Here is a 26,890-nt window from a genome sequence, read left to right as displayed (position 1 = left end):
GCACCCCAGGGCCCGAGCCGACCCAGGCTGGAGCCGCCGGGGGCCAGCCTGGGCCGCGCCTCCTCCCCCCACACTCCCCCTTACCTGCTACAGGCTTCCCGTGACTCAAATGTTCGCGGGAAGCAGGGGAGGGGGCGGAGACTTTGGGAGGGGGCGGAGTTGGGGCGGGGGCGGGGCGGGGGCGGGGCCGGGGCCCCGGGGAGTGTCCTCCATTTGGAGGCACAAAATATGGTAACCCTAGTCTGGACACTGGGCTAGGAGATTACAGTTTGGATTTTAGTACAGTTGTGTAATCTGCACCTTGACCCCTGCACCTCTTTGTGGTGAGGGGAAATCCTGGGACCGAAGCAGCCTGACTCCTGCTTGAAGAGGATCCCTGCCAGCAGAGATCAGCCCCTCTGCAGTGACTGAGGAGTCCAGAGTCAGCTCTGAACCTGAGGATCATTCATGGAGTTTGTGAGTGCACCATCTTTTAGTTAGTCAGTCAGGGAAATTGTTTTGGGGACCCCCTACTCCCTGAACTGTCCTCAAGCCAGGGAGTGAGGGTCTGGGGATTTTGTAACCTGCTGCATATTAAACCTGTGGAGGGACTTACCACCTTCTCCCATTTGTGAGTCCTTTGGGCTGTACTGAACCCAGTCAGCCACACTGCTAAACCACTGCAGAGAAGATATTGTGGTCATAGGTCATCAAGGGCCCCAACAAAGTACACGTATCAATGGGATACTGATCTTACATTTGCTACACAAGGTCATGTGACTAGGGAAAGTCACAGGTATTATCAGCCTGGGCACCGGTGACCCTAAGAATAGTGTTTCACCCTGTTATGTTACATTTGTTTCCTGTTTAATATAATTATTGTGTTGAATATATTGTATGTGTTTGTATTATTTCTTGGAAGTCTCCAACTAACTGGCAAGTAAATGGGGATTATCCTGTAGTTGGAATTTTCCTCCCAAGCTGCCCTGGTGACCCTGCCAGGAAGGAGTGATGGGGGTGGAGGCACCTCCAAATAAATTCATAGGAAAAAATAAAGAAGATACACCCTGCTGAGTGGGTGGCGGGATCCAGAAGAACCCAGACCTGTCCATCAAAACCTGTAAGCAGATTGGCATTAAAGAAGGTAACGGGGAGGAGAGGGGGCGCTACACCAGTCCAATCAAACCAAACTATTGATCAAAGTCTAGTCTCTTTTCCCATACTACACATGGTATTTCTGTACCAATTCTTAGATTTGTAACTAGAATTTGTGCTGGAAATGGAGTATGTTGCCACTAACACAATAGCTATTCTTTATTCCCCCTAAAACAGCATCTTGCATTATAAGTAGTTGTTCTGAATATGACTATGAGCCTAACAGATGTTAGTTTAATTAGCGGCACTGACAGCATTTAGACAGCACAGTAGAGGGTGAAGAGCACCAGTAACCTATAGAGATGCAGATTTGATCTCCCAAGTGCTACAGAAATTTTAAAAAGTATGCCTCTATACTTACAAAAACTGTGTGAAAGAAAGTTAAGATTGCAAAGTCAAGCTCTAAAAAGTTAGGAAATGCCAGAATTAAGGGTGCCCTAATTCTGTCTCCTTGTGCGTGTGATTGTGATAGTGTTTAATTATATGCTCACATACAGTTTTAAATAGGATCCCTGCCTCAGACACCTCTGACATTTGACCTATTCCCACTTTCCAAATTTCAGAGTGTTGCTGCCTATTGTTGAGATGCTATAGCTCTTGAAAGTCAAATATATATAATGGACTTAGTCAACACTAATGAGTTGCTAGTGCTCACTATACAATGGCACATCCTATCCCTTTACTTTCCTGCAGCAAGAATCTGGAAATGGGTGTGTACTTTACCAGCTAGCAATACAGTTAAAGAATTATATGCCAGACCTGTACAACTTCATTCAGGATAGGCCCGAGCAAGGCCACTGGAATTACATAGCTTTTGCCGGCTTTAAATGAGAGAATTGAGAAGGAGCGACACTACGGATCCACTGCAGAGTTAATAAGTGTTCTGACACAATAAAATTTTCTAATGTAGACAAGCCCGGTTTGAGCATGTTTACAGGTGAGGTTTGTTTCATCCCCAAAATATATGGATGTTTGTTCTGGTGAGTGGGTCCATCTCTCTGTATTTTGGAGATACAAAAAAGAATATTTGGTGGAGACCAATCATCTGAGTGATGATAGATTATAGTAACATGGTGTTAGTCTGTTAACACCTGAGATATGTGAAACTGGCACAAAAAAAACAAAAAAAGTCATTTCTGAACCCTTTGGTGAGTCCGGGCTTTGTTTTGAGAAAGCCCAGGCCCATTTGTATGCTGAGTTGGAAGTTCGCAAAGATCAGCCATTTCATACATTTGACAGGAACACAGGTGGAATGAACCATTTCAGCAGAGATCATGTAGAGTATCTGCATTCACTTGGTCTCAAAACTCAGTGACATTTGTGAGGTGCAAGTCCAAACAAACTCAATTAAAGATTCCCATTGTTGCAAACCAGAATAGCCATGTTTGCATAGTTCTAATCACCATAGACTCCTCTACTGCACTTACTAGGTGCCAAATTTAAGCAAAGTCAATTTGGAGCAAGTGGGCCTAATTCTGAGGTTTTTACACAGTTTGAGAATTTATACTGATATACATACATACATACACATACATACATACATACATCCTGAACAGAATGAAAGGAAAGATGGATACCATCCTACATGAACAACAATCTGGATTTAGTCAAGGGAGATCGTGCACAGATGCTATTTTCACCCAGAGACAGATTATTGAGAATACAATTGAATTCCAAGGCAGTCTTGCCATCAATTTTGTGGACTTTTAAAACGCATTCGATAGTGTAAACAGAGAAACAGTGTGAAAAATTGGGGAACAATATGGAATTCTAACAAAATTAATCAACATTCTGAAGGCATTCTACGGCAACTCAAAATGCTGCATTAAAATGGAAAATGGATTGAGTAAGTCATTTAGCATCAAGACAGATGTAAGGCAGGAATGTGTCCTGTCTCCTTTTTTGTTTATGCTGGTCACCAACTATGGATTAAAACAATGCAACAGTGATATATATAGCCTAAAATGGAACAATTCAAGGCTATTTGATCTAGACTTTGCTGACGACATCGCTCTTATCAATGAAGATGCCAACGAATTACAAAAATGCACAAACCAACTAAAAGAAGTAATGGAGAAGACAGGTTTGAGATACAAAGCAAAGAACTGTAAAGTCATGTTAATGGGGACTACAGGGACAGAAATCAAAATTGAAGAAGAGAAACTGGTGAAAGTGGACAATTTTATGTATCTTGGAAGTACCATCAGCCAAGATAGTACTAGTTCTGAGGAAATAAGAACCGGGGAGTCGAATGCTGCATTTGGAAAACCCAAAAACATCTGGCAACTCAAAAACATTTCCCTCAAGACAAAACTGAAAGTGTACAAAGCAATTGTTATCGCCATCACAACATATAGCAGTGACACATGGCAACTTACCAAGAAATATACGCAAAAGCTGGGTGCATTTAATCACAACTGTCTGAGAAGAATATTGGGAATAACATATAGAGATAGGAAGACGAATGAGGAAGTCAGAAAAATTACTGGACAAGGCACCCTCTGACAAATAATCTACAAAAGAAGACATCAGTGGTTGGGAGATGTGCTGAGAATGGAAAAAGAACGCTTACCAAATACTGCCCTTGAATGGAAGTCAGAAAATGCAAGAAGAAAAAGAGGAAGACTGCGAATAACATAGAAACGAACAGTTCTGAATGACATCAAGCACCTCAACATGAAATGGGAAGATTTGGAGACAAGGGCAGTTGACAGGCAAGGATGGCAAATGTGGGTAGCCCAATGTGCAACAAAGCATGGGATGGACTAAGGATATATACTTCACATTTACACAGCTATAAACAAGACTGGAACCTGAATTCAATTTCCATGGAAGTCTCTGGCCAAGTTCATAAGAAGGGATGTAGATGACTTGACTTCAGTAATTTTGATACTGTCTTGCATGACCTTCTCATAAACAAACTAGGGAAATACAAACAAGATGGAGCTACTATAAGGTGAGTGCATAACTAGTTGGAAAACCGTTCCCAGAGAGTAGTGGTTCACAGTCAAGCTGGATGGACATATTGAGTGGGGTCCCACATGGACTGGTCCTCAGTCCGGGTCTGTTAAATATCTTCATCAATGATTTAGATAATGACATAAAGAGTACACTTATAAAGTTTGCAGATGATACCATGCTTGGAGGTGTTGCTTTGGAGGATAGGATTTAAATTCAAACTGATCTGGACTAACTGGAGAAGTCGTTTGAAGTAAATAGAATGACATACAATAAGGACAAATGCAAAGTACTCCACTTATGAATCTGGTGGGCCCGACAGGTCTGTGATGACACCATTAGAGAGGTTGGTGTAAGCGCTAATCAGGAAAACGCTCTGTTCTGAGGCGTCACCTGTCATCAGTGAGTGCAGCAAATGAAATAAAATTGTGGTGATGAAAGAAACATTCAGTGGTTAGCAAGGAAATAGTTACATTTTATTTAGCACTTTAACTGAAATCCACTTCATCTGCATAGCTCCATTGACTTCCATAGTGGTGCTATGCCAGCTTACACCAGCTGAGGATCTGGCCCTGCAATTAAAATTAATTTTTCCTACCTTGCTGAGCACGATGCACTACCACAGTGAGGCAGCATGTGTAGTAAGATCCGCAGATGTTTTCTTTCCTAACAAATATATACTGCATAGAAAATCAGGAAAATCAGACCCTGAAAGAGATAATTCATCGACAAAGTGTTGGTCATCATCAAGATTTAAGTATCAGAGGGGTAGCCGTGTTAGTCTGAATCTGTAAAAAGCAACAGAGGGTCTTGTGGCACCTTTAAGACTAACAGAAGTATTGGAGCATAAGCTTTCGTGGGTGAATGCCCACTTCATCAGACGCAAGATTTATCAAGATTTAAGATTTTTTGCCATCATTAGATTGCTCTAAGAAACTCAACTGTGTGAGCTAGTCCTAGTGAATGGTGCTGCAGGTCTCGTACATGTACTGGGATGATTACTGATTTGGTCAGAATCTCAAGATAACAGTTTGAGACTTTCACAACAAATCCTTATCCTAATTTTAACCTGATATGGTCTCTAATCTGAACCCTGGATCCCAAGCCAAATCTTTCTCCAAATAAACCATTTCTAGATATGACTGCTAATGATTATCAGTTCATCTCTTGCTATGACCTGTTAACAACTGCACATAGATGTTACTGTATATAGTGACGTTCACTTGAGGATCTCTAAGTGCTTTACGCACACTAATGAAAGGAACTTCTCAACACCACTGTGGATGTGCATATCACACTTTAAATATGAGGCACATGGAGGTCGAGACTTGCTATTCATCAGGCATCCACACTCCAGGTCCTGAGTTCTAGCCAATAGAGCTAGTGCCTACATGCCCCAGGGTGCTTTTAAAAGATAAACAACAGGGCAAACTCATTACATGTTAGAGCATTTTTGAAACAGCCCATACAGTTAGTGGCTCATGTTCTCAAAGATTTTCTGAAAAAGCAATCTAAATGAAATTACTCTTGTTCTTTAATATATCTTCCTGCAAAATGATTTTCTAGGGTATAGGGTATCTCACCATGCCGGTGAGGCAAGTTACACAAGTCTTTTTATGGAACCTGAAAAGTTATAAAATATAGCTCTGCTCTGAAACTGAGATTAAACAACGCTCCAGCAGTAGACAGTGGAGCTGGAAATCAATTCCCTGCCTGAATAATTAGCATCAAGTCTACAGGCAGGGGCAGATTTCGAGTGAGAAAATGGGAATTAACTGTCTCTCTTTTACATTAATATGCAATGAACAGTGTCTGCTAGACAAATTGGCTGTACTATCACAGTTCATAGGTTGCAGATGTCTTCTTCTTTTTTTTAACTTGACCAGGATCCTTGGAAAGGATTTGGAGTAGAAAATATTCCGTTTTATTAACTTCTAAAAGTTTGGGCAGAATTTTGCAGAGTTCCACACTTCTCTGGGTGACATTAAGTTAATCTTTTAAGAATTAGACCCTTCCTCTCCAACCTAGCAGTTCTTTAATCAGTGACCCTGTCTAGTGATCTCTTCAATAAAATTAATGACAGTAAATTGCTTGTCAACAGCATAGTTGATGCAGAGGATTGTGAGCATACAATGGGGGGGTCCTCTATGTCCAATGGACTTACAAAGGGACTTCCGAAAATTCCCCAAAACTTTCCTCTTAAGCCCCTCATATGAAGGGCCATGGACTTATAGCTGAACAATGTTCGTCTCTGGCATGGACTCTGACAGCTTCTGTATAGAACTTTGGCCCAGTGGTATATCCCTCCCACCCACGAGTGAAGTCCCTTTGAAGTTCACATTCCAGGCAACATTTCCACCCAAAAAGCCCTCCTCTTTTTTTTTTTTTTTTTGGAAAGCAGATCTTAAGAGGATATGGCCTTTCATTTGCATTTGACAGACTCTGCTACCGTGTTCAAGTTTAGACGGCTGGATCTGAAGTAGATGCTGTTTTCCTACTGTGTCACTTGATTGGGACACTAATTTGTTGGCTTTAGGATTTAAACACTCACCCCCTCCCCCGCCCCTGCATGTTTAGCTGGTTTCTATGCATACCCACATCTTCAGTTCTAATGTATTCCTCGGAAATATAGTAAACTGATTCAAAAGCAACACAGGACTTCAGATGAACTGTTTTCTTTTTAAAGTAGTTTCTTCAGCCTGGATATGGTTAAAGTCCATAACTGCACACAACCCACAATGTCTATATTACATTGTATGATCTGCTGGGTTGATCATGAGCTTGGGTTAGAGATTTGGCTCTTATGGTTATGCATTGTGTGGCCTTGAGCAAATCACTCTACCCCTCTGGGTCTGAGTTTCTCCACCTGTAAATTGGGGTTAATACCTTGCAGGGGGGGTTGGCAGGATTAAGGGTCTGGGAAGTACTATGAGCATGGAAAATGCAATATAGGCACTGTCTTTATTAAGTGGTGCCTGAGGCAGCCTTACACTTTGTCTCCACGACCTTCCTTCTGCGCAGCAAAGTTTAATTTTCCTTGTTTACTATGGTTAATGCTCTCTGGAAACTCATTCCCCTTTCTGCACCACCTGATGCTTATATGCTTAAAACAGCACCCAAAGAGCATTGAAATATCAGTTGTTCCCCGGAGCTTGGGAGTCTTTGCTTTGAACCAGTTAATCACTCAAGAGCCTCTGCGTATGATTAAACTTCAGGATGGAGCAAAGGGAAAATCTGCTCTTCAGGACAATATATAGTCAGAGGTAAATCCTGCCTCTCTCTTGCAGAGGCATGTCTGTGGCAGACAGGATGTGTGTATGGGGCTGTGTCACAGGATTATGCACCCTCTGGGTGTGGCAGAGCTCAGCTCTCCAAGGGATCCCTGCTGTGCCAGACACTAGGCTGCAGTGCTACTTCCCTGACACACTGCATCTTAGGGATAGGGAGGGAATGCTACATTCTCCTCCCTAGGGAGCAACCCAGTACCCAATTCAGATGCTGCAGCTGGGCCTTGGGAAGAGCATTTTGCCTAAGTCAGTTGGTTTTGTAGAGCTCTAGCTAGGAATGTTCTTTGCACTTGTACCACATTAAGTTCAGATCACAGCCTTATATCTGTCTGATGGAAAGCAGTACATGGGAGCAACTTTTACATTTTGGACTTCAGATCAGATTCTGCTTTTCACTATATTCCATAGAATTTTATTATGCAGGATTTATTTCTTTGAGACCTGCAATAAGCATGTGTGACCTATTTTACCTCTAGGCAAGCTGCTTGAATTATCAGACAGATCACCTCTTGACTGCCACGTGCTACCGACATTTGAATCTACTGACTATTTGAAGATTGTTAAGCAGAGTTTTGACTCCTGTTTATGCACAGAAATAAATCAAAAGATAATCGGACATATTTTAGCTTTGTTGAAATGAAATGGAAATATGATGCAGATGAGATGGGGTAGTACTTTTCTGCCTAAATATATTGTGCCAAGTGTACTGTCCTGTCAGTAGAGTGCGAAGACATGGACCTAAAAACTGATTAAAAAACAAGTGTAGCTACAGGATTGAACATAGAATCAACCAACTCTGAAGGATGAGAATTCTAAACTCTGATCTGCCTGTAATGTAGTCAGAATTACTTTAAACTTCTACCAAAGTTAAAGACTGAAATTTGCTTTACCAGCAGTGACTCTTGGCAGAGAGAGTGCAGTGAACAGATCCAGATCTTTTGGGTAGATATATAAGGCTAGTTAGAAGGCCTCCTCCTGTAGCTCATTCACTTGAGCAGTCCTCCTGAACTCATCAGGACTACTCAGATGTACCAGGGCTGCAGGTTCAACCTCAGAGTATGCACTGCCAAGTGAACCTCTTGTTCAGTATTTTGGTTTGACTGATAAATTTCCAAACTTCAGAACATCTTGATTTTTGATGTTCGAGTAGCAGCTAGACACTAAGTCTCCAGTTCAGCAAAGCACTTAAGCTCGTGCTTAAATTCCATTGGACTCAATGGGACTTAAGCATGTGCCAGAGTCACATGAGGGCCAGAGTCATCAACCCAACGTGTCTAATGTTAGGATCCTTAGTTTTTTTTAAAGCTGCAAACTTTAATGGGATCTGTGGTTCTTCAGCACTTCTAAAAACAGACCAACTTTATTTAGGTGCTTTAAACTATGGATTTAGAAGTCCGACCTAAAGTACTTAAGATTGGAAGTTTTGGCCTAGATCTCTCTCAAATTTTTGTAAAAAAAAATGCTGCTTACACTTATAGAGACAATGTATATTCTTGGCTATGTATTGTAGATTTATACCACTTTACTAACCACAGATGGTAGGGCATTTTATTTTTCATGTTATTTTTACACATTCCTACTTGTAAAATGTTTTGAAGACGAAAAGCTGATAAAGAACAAGTTTGGGGTTTTTTTTTGTTTGTTTTTACAGGGCCCAGTTCAGAAGCCCCTAAGGAGAAACTCTCATTGACCTCAGTGGGAGTTTTGCACAAGTAAGAAATTTACAGGTTGGTCGTACATATATGTTGAGACTCCATACTTATGGCACTCTAAATAACTGGCCTTAATTAGATTAGTCTAGACATGAGTCTAGTGCCAAGTCCTGGGCTCTAATATACCTAGACTTTAATGTGGTGTAAGCCATGGAGCCATAGAATCATGTTAGAAAGAGGAATCTAAGCAAGGAGGCAGTAGGACAAGCCTCCTCTAGGTCATGATATAGATTGAGTTCTCACCAGTTCAGTCTCAATCTTCGTAGAAAATGCAAGGAAGCGCACACAACTGTTTTTCAGACTGAAAAACGTATTAGACTTGTACTTGAAATGAGGCCTTTGTCATCCCACTGGAAATGAGCTTCCCTGCACTTTCAGTCAATTTCCACCTGTGTCATGATCAGAGTGCAGCAGGCGAATAAGAAAGGCAGAAGAGGGAATAAAAAATAAAGAACATTGGATAGAAGTAAATTCTGCCACTGAAACCTGTTCAGATGTTTAATGGAAGTGGTCTTTATGCTTTGATTATAATCATGCAAGAGTTAGACTGAGTATATAGAACAGAATGGAAAATACTGGATTTTTCAAGATGAAAATTATATTACTTGTTAATTATTTTACTTTCCCTGGGACCAAATTCTGCATTATGAAGCAGGAGCAAGTGCATATTGCTCCAGCAAAAACTGTCCAGACATAGAGGGAAACAACTTCCCATGTACCTAACCTTCGCAGCCTGCTGGGGTTGCCTCTCTACAAAGTGTTGCGGGGAGGAGTTGGTACTATAGAGCAGTAACTTTACAGCCTTGTCTATATTAGGAAAATTAGGACCTGTAACCTATCAGTGCAGACAGTGCTTATGTATTTTTGTCACCATATAGTCTGGTCGGGGTGACAATAAGCTGAGCGCTATCTACCCTATAGCTTCCACTGTTACTACCACAGTTAAAGCTGTACTGCTAACAAGCTATGGGTTCCGCTGAGATGAGATGTTCTGATTGAATATGTTACACTGCCAAAAGCCCTGTTGAAGCTTTCTTCTTCCTTGGCTTTGGAAAAGTGTCTGAAGACCCATAATCATTTAATGGAGTTTCAGCCCTATTGTTTTCTCTTCATTAGTGAGTCACATAATTAATTCTTGAGGAGATTGCATGAGTCCCAATGGGAGTTCATTATTCATATTTTGTAGCTTTTCACATACTAATTTCAGTAGGTTAACTTTGATATGGCAAATAGTGAATCTAGCAGTTGAACCTCTTGTAAGCTGAGTATCCGTTGTTGAAAAATGTGCTCATGTGATCACACCATAAAACTGAGATATCATTTCTGGGACATAGTATGTTAGCAACTATGAAAGATACAATGTATTAGCTTCAGCTTCTCTGGTTCAGGAAGATGATAAACACTCTGTCCTGCACCAACACAGCCCACTGTGCTCAAGGACAAGTTACTGCTGGGGCAGCCAAGGGAATATATTTGATTATCACAGAACTGTAAGACTGGAAGAGACCTCAAGAGGTCTTCTAGTTCAGTCCCCTGCACTCAAGGCAGGACTAAGTATTTATCTAGACTATCCCTTACAGGTGTTTGTTTAACTTGCTCTTAAAAATCTCCAATGATGGAGATTCCACAACCTCCCTAGGCAATTTATTCCGGTGCTTAACCACCCTGAAAGTTAGGAAGTTTTTCCTAATGTCCAACCAAAACTGCCCTTGCTGCAAATTAAGCCCATTGCTTCTTGTCCTATCCTCAGAGGTTAAGGAGAACATTTTTTCTCCCTCCACTTTGTACTTGAAAACTGTTATGTCCCCCCCTCAGTCTTCTCTTCTCCAGACTAAACAAACCCAATTTTTTCAATCTTCCCTCATCGGCCCTGTTTTCTAGCCCTTTAATCATTTTTGGTGCTCTTCTCTGGACTCTTCCTAATTCGTCCACATCTTTCCTGAAATGTGGCACCCAGAACTGGACACAATACTCCAGTTGTGTCTTGCTTACAACACTCCAGCTAATACATCCCAGAATGATGTTTGGTTTTTTTGCAACAGTGTTACATTGTTGACTCGTATTTAGCTTGTGATCCACTATGACCCCCCGATCCCTTTCCGCAGTACTCCTTCCTAGGCAGTCATTTCCCATTTTGTATACGTGCAACTGATTGTTCCTTGATTGTACCTGCCCACCTAGCTGCGGTGAAGGGACCCAGCTGTTGGATAGCTGGGTGTTATCCTCCTCCAGAGCCTGAACATATCCCAGCCACTTCTACAGGCTTGGGTTACCTAGGCGCTGTCTCAAGATACAGATCTTCAATCTAGCACCCTCAGGTGAGAGCTGGAACCCACTATCCAACTGCCTAACACTCGTATCAGTGCTCACCTCTTCAGACTCCCCATAGCTTAAACACACTCTCTCACAGAACTCCACTACAAGGTAGGAGCCTTCTGGGTTAGTGTTTAACTCTCTCAGGAGGCATGTGGTAAGTATAAAGCATCTAACACACATGGACACTTTGCACACATTCTAATAGTATTGCTCTTTTACTTAGCATTGGGTGGTCCAAACTTTTTAGTGATATTGACTCCATGCATAGTTGGGCTACACCTTCACGGGCCACATACAGAAACTAAATCGCGTCCTCCAGGTTTGGTTTCTGCCTGAGGGTGAATTCTTTTAGAAACTCTGAACAAAAGCAATGAAGCCATTTTTCAGTAGGTGGTGAGTGAAAATGGCAGTTATTATTAACAACTGTGCACCCTTATTTTGAATAGCTCTAGCACTGAAACATCAGGGTAGAAATTCAGCATTTGGCAAGGCGTCATTCTTCACTGGAGGAGTAAGTAGTGCCTGAACATTCTGGTAATGACTGGTTTTGTTTTGAACAACTTAAAACCTATTGAAAGTCACAAATATATTTTGCATGGAATTTCCCTCACTAACCTCATAAAATATGGAGCTAAGGCCCTGCTACGCTAAAAATTGGAAAAGAGGAAGATGAAATCCTTAGGAAACATTCTCCAAAAAGAGTATGACTAAGTGATTAAGATCTCACCCCAACAAACTGTACAAACAGCGTTCATTCCAGAAAAGCTTCAGTAAAGTAGCATTGACCAGAATCAGGCAGTCAAAAACCACAGCAAGTGAAAGTGGCTGTTCCTCATTTTGTCCCTAGCAATGAATCAGTTGTCACCTGACACAGGTTTATATAAATAAAAGCTTTCAGCCGTTTCTACTGTCCACTATTGTTAAAATGATTTAAATAAAGTTTGGGATTTACAATGGATGAAAGTGATGTATAGGAGAGTTCACTGGGCTGTGTTGTAACATTAACTGGAAATCAACTTTGAACAAATGACGTAAACATTCACGTCAGGTCCTCAGCATAGCCACATAATGGATAGTAAATGCCCTTATTGAGTATATTGTCACAATCTGCTGACATTAACATTTCATGTTTGTTACTATGCTGCCCACAAAGGTCATTTATAACTTAAGAGCAACAGCTGGGATAGAAACCAGATCTTGCACCAAAAGCATATATTCCTACCACTTGAGTTACTGGAGAATCACCACTAGCTGTTAGTAATACATGGTCTGACACCTGAGTGCTGATTCCATGCAGTGGCGGGCTGTAAAACCAGTGCTCAAGTCCCGCTGGAACACTCTGAGATGCCATTCCAGCAACCATTTTTTTTTTTAAGCCAGAATAGCATCTTGCAGCACTTTGACTACTTGCATTCCAGCACTGCTTGAAAGCTGCACTCAACCCCTTAGCAAAACACTAACTAGCCATTTCAACATAACAATATTTTTGCGTTTGTAGTACATAACACCTTTCATCTAACAGTATCAAAGTGAACTTACATTAAACATGTCAACTGTTCACAATATATTGGGATGAATATGTCCTCATTTACTTTTGTGCATCTTTGAAGGAAGGTGGAATATGGATGTTTATTCCAAGAATTACTCCAGTATTCTATTTACAATGTTTCTGTCTTCTTTTGATATAAGAAAAATTGGCATTAATGCAATAATAGAAGTTATGAAAGAATGCTACCAGGTCTTTTTGTAACTGCACAAAAAGTTTGTTTTAGTCGACATCTTCCTCAGGGCATCAGGTTAGCCAGAACCATGCGTCACCTAGGATAAGAGGCACTGCAATCAAAGCTCTCTCTCATGAGGTAAAAATTTCAATCATGTTAAACTGTTCCAAATTACATGTTATGATTTTATATTTGAATTGTTTACCACTGAAAGCTGTACTAAGGCAGGCCATTAGGATTTCAGATTGGTTTAAGATTAATAGTCAGAAAGTAAAGACATCAGCTATTATTAACCTAAGTGAGAGGATTGAGGCTTTCGTTTCATTTTGCATCTGAAAAAGAAAGTTTGAACTAGAACATTAATGGAATTCTTGGTATTAATGGAGTTAGAACATGACAGGCTCTGAGACAGACTGTAACGCTTGGGGTGTTTAATCCTGCTGTGAGATATGGTTTTACTTCAGAGCAGTATCAACGTGCTGTCATGTGTTCTCCGAAAAGGAGATTTTTCAGTGTTGGGGTGGGGAGTTTTTTGTCTGAGTTTACTCAGCTTCAAAAAAGGCAGTTTTTAAAAACCTGTGTTGAGCTAGATTTTCCAGAGATTGGAACACAGATATTAAGAGTGATCTGCTGAACCATTTAGAACCTGCTAAAATGTACTAAATTCCACCTGATATTTCAAAGGTTTCCTTTCCCCAGAACACAAGGCTCCATTGTCTCTTTCTCCTCCTCAATTTTTTTCCCCATGTTTTTTTCCTATATTTGGCTGACGCCTGAAGAAACAGAGGATATTGGGAAACTTGCTATAAACTCTGTTCCAGAAGATCAACAAGGAATCCCTGATAAACTTAATCCTTCCATCCTATTCCAATGCAAAGGGATTAGATATCCTTTTCAAGTCATTTCTATAGTGGTCAGTATAAAAATGTTTCCCCAGGTCAAGGTTTTATGCTTTGTGATCCAACCCAATAATTGTTTTGCATGAACAGGATATATTAGCTCACAAACCCAAGAGAGAGATATTCATAAACACCCCAGATATGACAAGTTAGGTATGCAGTCAAACTTAAAAGCCCGATAAACATTGCTCAGCCTCTTTGAATTGAGTTTTCAAAGTCAGCCTAATCCATGAGTCACATCTGTGTTCTCACAACAATTGGGGGGTTTTTTGTGTCAAACCTGCTATCAGGTTTTTCCTACAGATTACAAGAGCACCATTACAGGCTCACCATCGTCTGCATCAACAACCTCCACTACAACAGCATCAGCATCCATGACTATTCCAAGAATTTTGTGGACAACCAGGCAGTTACAGTTATAAAGTAGCTTTGATGTCTGTGCCCGATTTCTCAGATTTATTAGGGAAGCAGCCACCAAGTCTATCTTGATTACATTAAGGTATATCTTTCTCCTCAGAAGGTTCTTGGTTCTTATCTAGTTCAGCACTCGAGTCACTAACCCTGCCTAGCAGCTAAAGTTGATATGGGGAAGCACTAAAATGTTTTCAAATGGTCTGTTTATCATGGGTATTTTATATAGAAATGTAAAACTGATCACAGGATACTCATTCCATGTAGTTGTATTAAAGGTATATAAGTGGGATATTATCAGTTATTCTGAATAATGGCTCTGTTAAACAGGCTTAAGAAAAGAACACTTGTACAGTATATGGAAAGCTATTTGCACTGGGTACAGCATTATTACAAACATTTCACTTGTTTTAAGAGTAGTAAGCACTTACACTGCATTTCACGGGCCAGATTTTTCTGCTGCCATAACTCCACAGAAATCAACAGCTGCAAAGTTTTTGGCTATAGTTTGGCTATATATGTTATGGAGATTAACCCTCAACATCCCTTTGGGAGTTATGTTGAGCATTATCTCTATTGTACAGCTGAAGTAACCACACAAATAGGTTTGATATTACTTGGTCAAAGGTGGCAGATGACTCAGACAGGAAATCAGAAACTACTCACTCCCAACCTGGCCTCTTAGCACTAAATTTTTGGATGCTTAACAATTTGATCAGTATGTGTTTGCTCATCTTGAATTGAATTACTTATATTTTAATCCATGAAAGAAGTGTCTAAATAAAATGTATTGAATGAGGGGGGAACAAGCATTTTAATGAATGTTAAGTTGATTCGACCATCCCATTTATCAGGTTGCTGGGCAATGAGGTTGGGTTGTTCTTAACAGATTACATGCTTCGTGCTTTTCATTTTGCAAGGTACACCATTAACTGTATACATTATAGAAATCATCTACACTGCAAATTGCCATTTGTTACAGTTCAAGGTATCTATCCCTTAACGCAAATGACTACTGCAGATCTGTTCAGTAGTTGGCAACCCCCAAAAATAAAAAGCTTTAGCTCTGTTAGAACTAAGCATGTGTTACACATTGGTAGAGTTTTGTATCATTCATATGGAAGATCATCCTTCTGCAACATACCCATTTAATTTCTGCAAAACAAGGATATTATTCTTGGAAGTTTAGCCATTTCTCTGTTTCCATGCTTGATACATTAAGGAACTCCTGTGAAGATTGGCAAACAATCCCCTAGTTCACGGGCTTTCTGCCTGTATGATCTGTCCTGTGCTGAGGAGGCAGCTATTGCTGTCTCCTACAACTCTGCAATATTTCCTTCAGTATTTGTGGAAGTGTGGGGGGAGAATGTCACACATGCATGGAGGAGAAAAAAGCTTTCAGAGAGCCAACAACTTGGTGTCTGGAGCCCCAGCATATTTAGCCGTTTTTATTTCCTGCATTTTATAGTGTAACATGGCTTGTGCTGTTGCACAGAGAAGTGAAAAAAGAACGAGATGACAAATGAATGCTCTGTAGTTGTTGCTGTGTCGGTCCCAGGATATTAAAGGGACAAGGTGGGTGAGGCAATATCTTTTATCTTTTCAAGAAGAGCTCTGTCTGGCTCGAAAGCTTGTCTCTCTCACCAACAGAAGTTGGTCCAATAAAAGATATTACTTCACCCACCTTGTCTCTCAAATGAATGCTCAAAGCAGGAGAGAGAAGAGCAATGGATCAAACTGGTAACTAGGCAGGTAATATTAAGTTGCATAGAGGGTGAAGTGCAAACAGGAGGAGAACATGTGCTTTAAGGTTAATACAGGGTTTGGGCAAGTTATGGTGGATTGTACTAAACTAGTTATTCAACTACAAGTAGTGCACAGAAAAGCATTTTGTTGGAAAGTCAGATTTTTACCTTAGCTCTCTTAAGCTTTTTAAATGTATGCTAAGTGGCTCTATGCAATACAGAACAGGGACACTAGAAAAGGATGGAAGAAAACCAGTTACAATTCAAAAGAAAAATGCTGTAGTCAGGCCAAGACATTAAGAGAAAACTATTTTAGGCAATAAAATGGAAAGCAATTGTTTCCCCCAATTTGAAATCATGTTTTCCCAACACAGCTAACTCCGAGCATAGGTATTTCCTTCAAAGGCAAACACTGAACAGGGCTCAGCATGTTTATTTGCAAAACAGTCAAAAGCAGTGAATAACTAAGTGTCTTTGCCATCAGTACAAGATGGCTGAACTGTCACTGGTTAAACACAGCTGCTGCTTTACTATGGCTATCGTGAGAATTTAGAATATTTAGGTATTATTTTTGAGGAAAAGAGGAGGAAACATCCATTGCACAATCTGATATTTACAATATTGGATTTGTTATCCCATCAGGGTGTATACACATGGACCCATTCAATTATAGGGGATACAGAGGCTCAACAGGAGAGTATTTATTAGTTAAAATATATTCAAGGTAGCTGCGAAAAACATTCGAGAGAGAATCTGCCAAGATGATCTGATCTGCTGCTGCATTCCAATGAGGGATTAGCCACACTAGCAATGTGATGCTGAAAAGCTGGTAATTCTAGGTTGGGAGAGTAAATGTTGTTCTGCTCAAAATGGAACAAGCCCTTCCATCATTCTCTGAGAGAGAACACTGTATCTGTTTCCCAACACATTAAAGTTAAATGCTTTCCAAGGACCAAAATTAGACATCATTGGTTTTATTAAGATAAAGCCAAATTAAGTTATGTTGGTTTATGCCAGGTCAGGATCTTGCTGACAGTTTAAATTTACCTGCTTTAAGATGATTCACATAGTAGAATCTGCCCTCTCCCAGAGGATGATGCAATGCTATTCACATCTTGAAGCGACACAAAACCCAACATTCATTATCCCACCTACAATTACCTGTCAATATTGCTTTGCGTGTGTTAACAATCCCTTATTTGAATGCAAGAGAAGATCAGATCTTGTTTCTGTTAGAAAATTAGCACTCTTTCACAACTATGTTGAATGTGCAACTTCACTGGAACTACACTGAGGGTCTGGCCTCAAAAGTGCAAGGCTAGTTTTGCTTATAGACAAAAATTGGCATCCAAACACTTAGCAAAGTGTTTCAGATGCAGCAATGCATAATTAACAAGTAAGCATGGGAATCTACAGCTCTGACAAAACTGCCCACTAAGATGAGTAAAAATTGTAATATTTGTGCTTTATTAATGAAAACCTATGAAAGCTCTAGTCAAAATCCTTGCTAATATCAGTCAGGTCATGACAGCAGTGCACACCAAAAAGATTTGATACCTACCCAACAAATATTGTGTGAAATCTAAAACTAATTAAATATGGTTTTGCACACTGATTTGGAATGGTTAGATCTGAGATCATGGCTCACGTAGTTTTCCCAGACTTTAGAGTAGCAGCCGTGTTAGTCTGTATCCGCAAAAAGAACAGGAGTACTTGTGGCACCTTAGAGATTAACAAATTTATTAGAGCATAAGCTTTCGTGGACTACAGCTCACTTCTTTGGATGCATATAGAGTGAAACATTTATTGAGGAGATATATATACACACATACAGAGAGCATGAACAGGTAGGAGTTGTCTTACCAACTCTGAGAGGCCAATTAAGTAAGAGAAAAAAACTTTTGAAGTGATAATCAAGCTAGCCCAGTACAGACAGTTTGATAAAAAGTGCGAGAATACTTACAAGGGGAGATAGATTCAATGTTTGTAATGGCTCAACCATTCCCAGTCCTTATTCAGTCCTGAGTTGATTGTATCTAGTTTGCATATCAATTCCAGCTCAGCAGTCTCTCGTTGGAGTCTGTTTTTGAAGTTTTCTGTTGTAAAATAGCCACCCGCAGGTCTGTCATAGAATGACCAGACAGGTTAAAGTGTTCTCCCACTGGTTTTTGAGTATTATGATTCCTGATGTCAGATTTGTGTCCATTAATTCTTTTGAGGAGAGACTGTCCGGTTTGGCCAATGTACATGGCAGAGGGGCATTGCTGGCACATGATGGCATATATCACGTTGGTAGATGTGCAGGTGAACGAGCCCCTGATGGTATGGCTGATGTGATTAGGTCCTATGATGATGTCACTTGAATAGATATGTGGACAGAGTTGGCATCGGGCTTTGTTACAAGGATAGGTTCCTGGGTCAGTGGTTTTGTTTAGTGATGTGTGGTTGCTGGTGAGTATTTGCTTTGGGTTGGAGGGTTGTCTGTAAGCGAGGACAGGTCTGTCTCCCAAGATCTGTGAGAGTAAAGGATCATCTTTGAGGATAGGTTGTAGATCTCTGATGATGCGCTGGAGAGGTTTTAGTTGGGGGCTGAAGGTGACAGCTAGTGGTGTTCTGTTATTTTCTTTGTTGGGCCTGTCTTGTAGGAGGTGACTTCTAGGTACTCGTCTGGCTCTGTCAATCTGTTTTTTCACTTCAGCAGGTAGATATTGTAGTTTTAAGAATGTTTGATAGAGATCTTGTAGATGCTTGTCTCTATCTGAGGGATTGGAGCAAATGCGGTTATATCTTAGAGCTTGGCTGTAGACAATGGATCGTGTGGTGTGTCCTGGATGGAAGCTGGAGGCATGTAGGTAAGTGTAGCGGTCAGTAGGTTTCCGGTATAGGGTGGTATTTATGTGACCATCGCTTATTAGCACAGAAGTGTCCAGGAAATGGACCGCTTGTGTGGATTGATCTAGGCTGAGGTTGATGGTAGGATGGAAACTATTGAAATCATGGTGGAATTCCTCAAGGGCTTCTTTTCCATGGGTCCAGATGATGAAGATGTCATCAATGTAGCGCAAGTAGAGTAGGGGCGTTAGGGGACAAGAGCTAAGGAAGCATTGTTCTAAGTCAGCCATAAAAATGTTGGCATACTGTGGGGCCATGCGGGTACCCATAGCAGTGCCGCTGACTTGAAGGTATATATTGTCCCCAAATGTGAAATAGTTGTGGGTGAGGACAAAGTCACAAAGTTCAGCCACCAGGTTAGCTGTGACATTATCAGAGATACTGTTCCCGATAGCTTGTAGTCCATCTTTGTGTGGAATATTGGTGTAGAGGGCTTCTACGTCCATAGTGGCTAGGATGGTGTTTTCTGGAAGATCACCGATGGATTGTAGTTTCCTCAGGAAGTCAGTGGTGTCTACATAGATTTCTACATAGATTGCTTCCGTCAACGTGCAAAGGCTGAAATTGTGGAAAAGCAACATCACTTGCCCCATAACCTCAGCCATGCTGAACACAACGCCATCTACAGCCTCAGAAACAACCCTGACATCATAATCAAAAAGGCTGACAAAGAAGGTGCTGTCGTCATCATGAATAAATTGGAATATGACCAAGAGGCTGCTAGACAGCTCTCTAACACCACATTCTACAGGCCATTATCCTCTGATCCCACTGAGGATTACCTAAAGAAACTACACCATCTGCTAAAAAAACTCCCTGACAAAGCACAGGAACAAATCTGTACAGACACATGCCTAGAACCCCAACCAGGGGTATTCTGTTTGCTACCCAAGATCCATAAACCTGGAAATCCTGGATGCCCCATCATCTCAGGCATTGGCACGCTAACTTCAGGCTTGTCTGGTTATGTGGACTCTCTCCTCAGACCCTACGCTACCAGCACTCCCAGTTATCTTCGAGACACCACTGACTTCCTGAGGAAACTTCCCCGCCCCTGCTCCGCCCCACCCCAGCCTCACCCCTACTCCCCTGAGGACTCCAGAAGCAGTCGGGCCTGCACTCACCAGTAAGTAGAGCGACCTGGCCCCAGCTGCTCCACTCCCCTGGCTCCCAGCTGTGCCGCCAGCGAGTGCTAGGGGGTGGTTCCCCCCTCCCCCCAAGCTTGGGAGCCAGGGGAGCAGAGCAGGCTGGGGCCGGGTCACTCAACTTCCCGCAGGAAGTGGCCAGCCCCCCTCCCCGTCCCGCGGAGGCCTGGGGCCAGTCCCCCTTCCCCCCCGCACTCCCCCGCAGAGGCTTGGGGCTGCGTAGGGCACCAAAATAGCTAGGGTCGCCCCTGGTCTGCCTACTCAGAGACCCATTGGCAATACCTCGAATCTACCCCCCATCTCTTCCACCAGTTTAGGCAAGTGCTATTGCTAGTTCTGTTGATCTGAATGTGTAGGAGTTAAATCTTGAGGAAGTGCTTGTCAGCTGTGGTCCAGTATTTTAAATGCTGAGCTTATCACCAGTAAGGACTGTTCCCTTCCCAAATGTGTCAGACTACAGATTGTTCTTAGTTGTAGCTGCTTCCTGCACAAGCAAATAAAATATTACATGGTGGGAAAACACCAAAATCTATTGGAACTATTTGCACAGGTAAGGATTACTTTGAGGTGTATGTGTTGGAGGATCAAGCTCCATCCTGCTAGGACCTGATCCAGATAGAATGAACCTTTAGAACTGAAGGACTACAGAAGCTACAGAGGTTTTGCTAAGTATCTCCTCTCTAGCAGCTGCAGAATTAGACATTCAGTGACTATTTGCCTAAAATTTTTATACAACTATTTGCACTCTGAATTAAAACTTGAACATGAAAATAATGGGGGAGGATGAAAGCCAATTAATTCACAAGATTTAATTCACAAGTCACTAATTCACGGCCTACACAGCGCTATACCTATGAATCACTGTAGAGTGGATTAATTAAAAACCTCTTTCCATTGATTTAAGTGTGTGCAGTGTACTAGTACAAAACAAGATGTTTTCACTTACAGTCCAAGGTTGTGTGTGTGTGTGTGTGTATGTATGTGTATATATATATAAGGGCAAGATTTATAAAGGTATTAAGGTGCCTAAAGTTGCAGATTGAATATCCACCTATCTGCAGCTGTAGGCACCTAAATACCTTTATAAATCTGGCCTTAGAACTCAGTGGTTGTTACATTAACCTTTTCCTCCTGATATTTCCCATGTTTGTAGATCAGTGTTGGTCGCAATGGTGGGAATACTAATGTAGATCAGCATTGTTTGTTTCCCATTGTAAAATGGGGATGATAATACTTATCTCACGGGTGTATTAATGCTTATGAAATGTTCTAAGATCCTCAGAGGGTAGGGCCCCAGATTTATCCTCAGATGTTTCTTGGCCCTGAATAACCCATACACACATACACACACTCGCACACAGACTGTCTGAGAAAACAGTGAGTGAGAGAGAGAGAGAGAGAGAGAGAGAGAGAATGTTAAATAGATGGCGTGCAACCAAACAGACTATCAAACCAGTAACAGTCATATTTCACATCAAAGCCAGTCCAGCAACCCTTACTCATGAGTAGTCAAGCAAAACAGGAACTGACATTTTTTCCCTCCCCTGTTAAATCCTTTTAATATAATGGTTTAAAAACAAATTTAATGATGTAACCTACAGGGGAATAAACATTTTTAAATCCTAAATCCAGTCCATTGAAGTTCAGACCTATAATCTTCACGTACATATGAGAGTTACCACCATTGCAAGCAGGGCTATAATACTGAAAAGATCACTATAATGCTTTTAGCTGGGCACTAAAGGTGAGAGCGTTTAGGTTGCAAATTATTTAAGATAAGCAACAGCTTAATGTTTTTATTTCCAGAGATTTGACCTACTTTAGGATTACTCACAAATAACAGTCAAAAATGATTGTTGATGTCAGTTAGGTTCTGAATTTGCTCCTTTTACAATAAATAACTTAGAGAAAACAGCTTTTTTACATCCAAGACAGTGTGCTCCAAAGGCTATAGCAGAGCACTAAATTAGGACTCCTGGAGCCTATTTCTGACTCACATGACTTGCTATGTGACCTTGGGCAAGTCACGTAACTCGGTTTACTCTATAACAGCATGTTCTTTTATAACTACTATAAAGCCAGCATTTCATTAGATAGATAGATAGATAGATAGATAGATAGATAGATAGATAGATAGATAGATAGATAGATAGATAGAGCAAGCTAATATGTGCTATGCACATTAGGCAGCAGACAAAACAGGCTTTAGAAGTGCCGTTAGAAAAGCCAGTTTGTATTTGCTTTATAGTAGCTATGCAATTTGATTGACAAGTCAATAGCACCAGAATAATACTTTGCATTTAAACAGCCCCTTTCATCTGAGAATTTCAAAATTATTTTAGTGTGGTCACACACACACCATATAGTATATGCCTGGAAAGCACCACGCACATTTTTACACTATAGAGATAAACATGTTAGTTAATTAAATCTCACAACACCCCCATAGTGGGTAGGCTAAGGTGAGTAAACAGGGTTAAGTGACTTGCCCAACAGTCACATAGTGAGTCAGGCATAGGATCCAGGAGTCCTGACAGCCTTTGGTGCAAACTGTGATGTACGTAATGTAACTGTTTATTTGTTTGAAGTTATACATGGTAAAGGAACACATTCAAAATTTCATTGACATATCAAAAGCTATTTTTGACAGTTATTTGTGAACAATCCTAAATTAGGTCCCATTTTCCTGGAAATAAAAAAAAGGGTCATTTGATTGGCTAGCGTGCAATAAAATTACTTTAAAAACACACCACTCAAATGAAGAGAAGTGACCTAGTTTAGAATGTATTGTAGGTCCCAAGGCAAGATTTGAAATGCTCTAGCAATAGAATGCTAAGGGCAGCTATACTTCATCTCCATTAATATTGCCGTGCCTGTTCAGCTGAACTCAAGCGTATACAGATCTCAAAAGGTCATGACTCACAGATCCTAAACCAAATTCTAGGGTGGTGGAGGGAATCTGTTAGACCCAAAATCATTTGCAATCTAACTTACAGTGATATTTAGCCATATCACTATCACCATGCGCATACACCAAAAGGAAAAATGGTATTGGGGTTGTGGCACTAGTCTGGGACTTGGATCTGGATTTAGTTCCTTGCTCCACCACAGGCTTCCTGGCACAACCCTGGGCGGGTCACAGTGTCTGTTGTGCCTCAGTTCTGCATCTGTCAAATGTATTTTCTACATCTGACCCTTACTTTGGGACAGGGGACAGCTCCTGTGAGTTTATACAGTGACTAGCACAATGCAGGCCCTATCTCTATTGGGACCTCTAGTTTTATTGCAATATAAGTATTGATGTTCACCTCCAACTTTTGAAAATGTATTACCAACTCAACCACACTAAGATACACAACAGTTGTCCATTCCATTACATTCCTGGAAATCTCAACCCATAAATTTGTAGCCCTTCCATTAATTTTTACTGCAATTAAGATTTCTACATATGTTAAGGTTTAGACTGGGATATTCTAAGGAGTTTAAGGGAATTAGTGGCCCTAAACCTGATTCAAAACACCCAACCTTAGCTGCTATGGACAGGGTATTCTAAGAAGCACTCTTAAATTAGAACAAATCCATCCATGGTGTGAAGTTGATGAATTAGTGAAGCTGCACCAGGGATTAATTTTTTTTTCTCATTTAACTGAATTCACAAGTAACCTCTTAAAAAGAGGATAGATGTGACGTGTCAAATACTCCTGTTGGTTCACACAAAGCAATTGCTGAACCACACAAAATTCAAAGCTTCTCTTTGATTTGGATAAGAACAGACACTTACTAGATTTCCAGTATTTCCTCATTCTGGTGAGTGCAGAAATACAAGGATCATTGCTTCTTTTGGTATTTTGTCACTTCCATTTCTGCTCAGCAGGCACATAGATGCCACTGTGAAAACAGGAGAAAGTTAGTTGAAGTATACTTTTGAACCTCCATACAACTTTCAACTCAGTTCTGGGCAAAGGTCTGGGGTAGGTTCAAATTTTTTTCTAAACTAGCTCATCTAGCCCCAATCTTAAGAATACTTTCTATTCCTAAAGCAAATGCCAGCCTCAGAATGCCTTAAACATGGGGTCGGGGCAAGGATCTGGAATTATGAATATTAACTATGCATCTGAATTTCAAATGTGATTGCTCCTGGGTAACTCCCACAAGTTAATTCACATCCAGTCTAGCCAGCACATTGTGAATGGACTATTCAAGGTAATGGCCCATCAGCTAAAACAATGGGCCATGGGAACAGCTTAACCTCACCTAATGGTCATTCCTGTGAACGTTCTAGCCAAAATATGGGTAATGGCCCCTCTCATGACTCATCAAAGCATGCAAGGGCATGTGATACTGAACTCCACCATGTGTCTGTTTTTTTCACAAACTGTGCTGGGTACTTTGCTTGGAAAGTTCCCTCCAGAGGGAAAAAACTATAAAAGGGGAAGTGACATCACCACTTGGCCTTACAACTCAACACCTGGAAACACCTTAGGAACAAAGACTGAACTGGGGAAGGGGGTCCCAGGTGGGAAAGACAGAATCCCAGCCTGTGTATGGAAAATTGGTAGACTGTTTGTACCAGCATGGTGAGACACAGGTTATTTCAAATTGTGTCTAGTACTCCTCGGGGAATTCTACACCAAAAAAATCCAGAATTCTGCACCAAAAAATCCAAATGTTTGCTTATTTTATTTGTCAAAATAATGCAATATAATCACACCAGTTTCACTTATTTTGGTAATTTATTTAAACTACCATATAGAAAAAAATTCACAATAAATGTTCAGCATTTCCTAAACACATGAAAGTTAAGTTACAAATTCTGGGTAACCGATACCCTGCATTCCAGTTATAATCCTAGATTTTCATTTAAATTACATTAGTTTTATTTTGATGTTTGCTGTTCTGTAAAGTAGAATATCGCTTTAAATTGCTCAGACTTTCACACATGAAAGTCATACAGTTTTGCTAATCATTGTCCTGCATTTTTTTAATGGATAAGTAAAATAGATCCTGAGCTGTAATCTAACCCCATTGTGCCTCTCTGGCACAGGAGAAAAAGCGAGAAAGCACAAAGACCTTCCTAGCTGAGGATTCCGTTACTGTTATTTACAATAAGGCTCTTTTACACCACTCTGGCAAGGTAAAGGAGCCTTAAATTGGCTAAGCATGGGAACAATTAACTAACAATGGGAACATTAGCAGCCTGCTTGCTTAGTTGTTACATTTCTGCTCTGCCTCAGGGACAGAGCCTGCTTCACACAGCCCTGTGCCTCCAAGCCCGGGATGCAGCAACAGCGAGCGAGTGAGCGGGACGTACTGAGTCTCTCTCACTTGTTCGCATGCAGGCAGGCGCCCAGCCTCACCTCCTTAATGTCTCTCCACACACACACACACCCCACGATGATCTGCTCCCAGCAGACATGCCCAAGGTGATGGGGAAGGGGAGGGGGTGTTCCCCACAGATTTCTTTGCTCCCCCATTTTTCTGCAGGGGAGCCAAGATGTCTGTGGAAGGTATTAATTCTGCACCCCCGCAGGGACACAGAATTCCCCCAGGAGTAGTATAGAACTTAAATTTCAACTTTGATCTGTATGCTATTACTTATAATCACTTAAAATCTATCTTTCTGTAGCTAATAAATTTGTTTTATATTTTTTTACTTAAAACAGTGTGCTGTTTGAGGTGCAAAAGGAAACTTGCTCAGGAATGGGGGCTGGTGCACTGTTCTCTCCACACTGAGGGAAGGGTGGACTGGAAAATAAACTTACTTACCTTTTGACCAGAGCAAGATAGTAGAGGTCTGGGGTCCGAGGCTGGGGAGCTGGGGTGCGGGGCTGGCTGAAGCCTCTCTATTGTTGGTTTATGAGTGACTGGTTAGAGAAAGCATTCATGTAACTGCAGCTGGGTGTGTCCCTGTTTGTGTATGGCTGTATCAGTGCAAGTCCTGGAGAGGACTGTAGCTTGTCACAGCCTCACAGCTTGAGAGGGGGCCCAGAGGGCTCAGCAGTATCTCAGTTCCAGGTTGCACCCTGGGGCAGTCTGTCACAGCAACCCCTCACTATGGTGGATCAGCTGTGCTAGACAGGGAGTAGAAACGGTTGAGTCAAGACTCAGCCCATCCCCCACCCAACAATATCTAGGTGGCTGGGAAGTAAGCCAACACACAGCTTGCAGCATACTTACACCTACACGCCATGGGCCCAACAAGTCCAAGCAGGAATGCAAGTGGAGTCTCCTTCATCCCCCCACAGGAGCAATGTAGGCCAAGCCACAGTCCAGCCTTTGATTCCTGTAACAAGACGTATAATGTTTTCTGTCAGACTAATGACTAAAATTGATCAATGAGATTTAGGGAAATTTGTAGAGTTCCCCCACCCTCCAGTTCTAAGGTGTTTTCTCTGAACTGAGTTGCACACATAGATTTTATTCTGTGTGAGCGATTTCGTTTTTAAATTGCTTGTAATCATTATTTCATTGCTATTGTGGTTTCTATGCTAGATTGGTCTTCAGATTATTTGACTCTTTATAAGTCTTCCAGTTAAACCCTTCACACCGAAATCCTCTCTGTGCATATGTTTCCATTTGTCCAGGTTGGGGTTTTTTTTTTTTTTTTTTTTTTCATGCCTCTTGCATACAGGCACATTTGAAGCTTCCCCTGTGTGGTGGTCTAATTACT

The 26,890-nt window shown here is 41.1% G+C and overlaps 1 long non-coding RNA gene across 1 annotated transcript in view; it reads right to left on the bottom strand.

Moving 5' to 3' along the window:
* LOC117884248 overlaps positions 1-26,267 on the bottom strand; it is a 31,660-nt gene extending 5,393 nt beyond the window's left edge. Inside the window, exons 1-2 of the long non-coding RNA XR_004647530.1 lie at positions 25,987-26,267; positions 24,002-24,108 (exon numbers count right to left, since the gene is read on the bottom strand). This is a non-coding gene — a long non-coding RNA (uncharacterized LOC117884248). The remainder of the gene's footprint in view (positions 1-24,001; positions 24,109-25,986) is intronic.
* Between the last annotated feature and the right edge of the window lie 623 nt (positions 26,268-26,890).

The sequence above is a fragment of the Trachemys scripta genome, chromosome 10, assembly GCF_013100865.1.
Source record: "Trachemys scripta elegans isolate TJP31775 chromosome 10, CAS_Tse_1.0, whole genome shotgun sequence".
Taxonomy (NCBI): domain Eukaryota; kingdom Metazoa; phylum Chordata; order Testudines; family Emydidae; genus Trachemys; species Trachemys scripta.
Note: the sequence above shows the minus strand (reverse complement) of the source record. Positions and strands in the feature narration are given on the sequence as shown.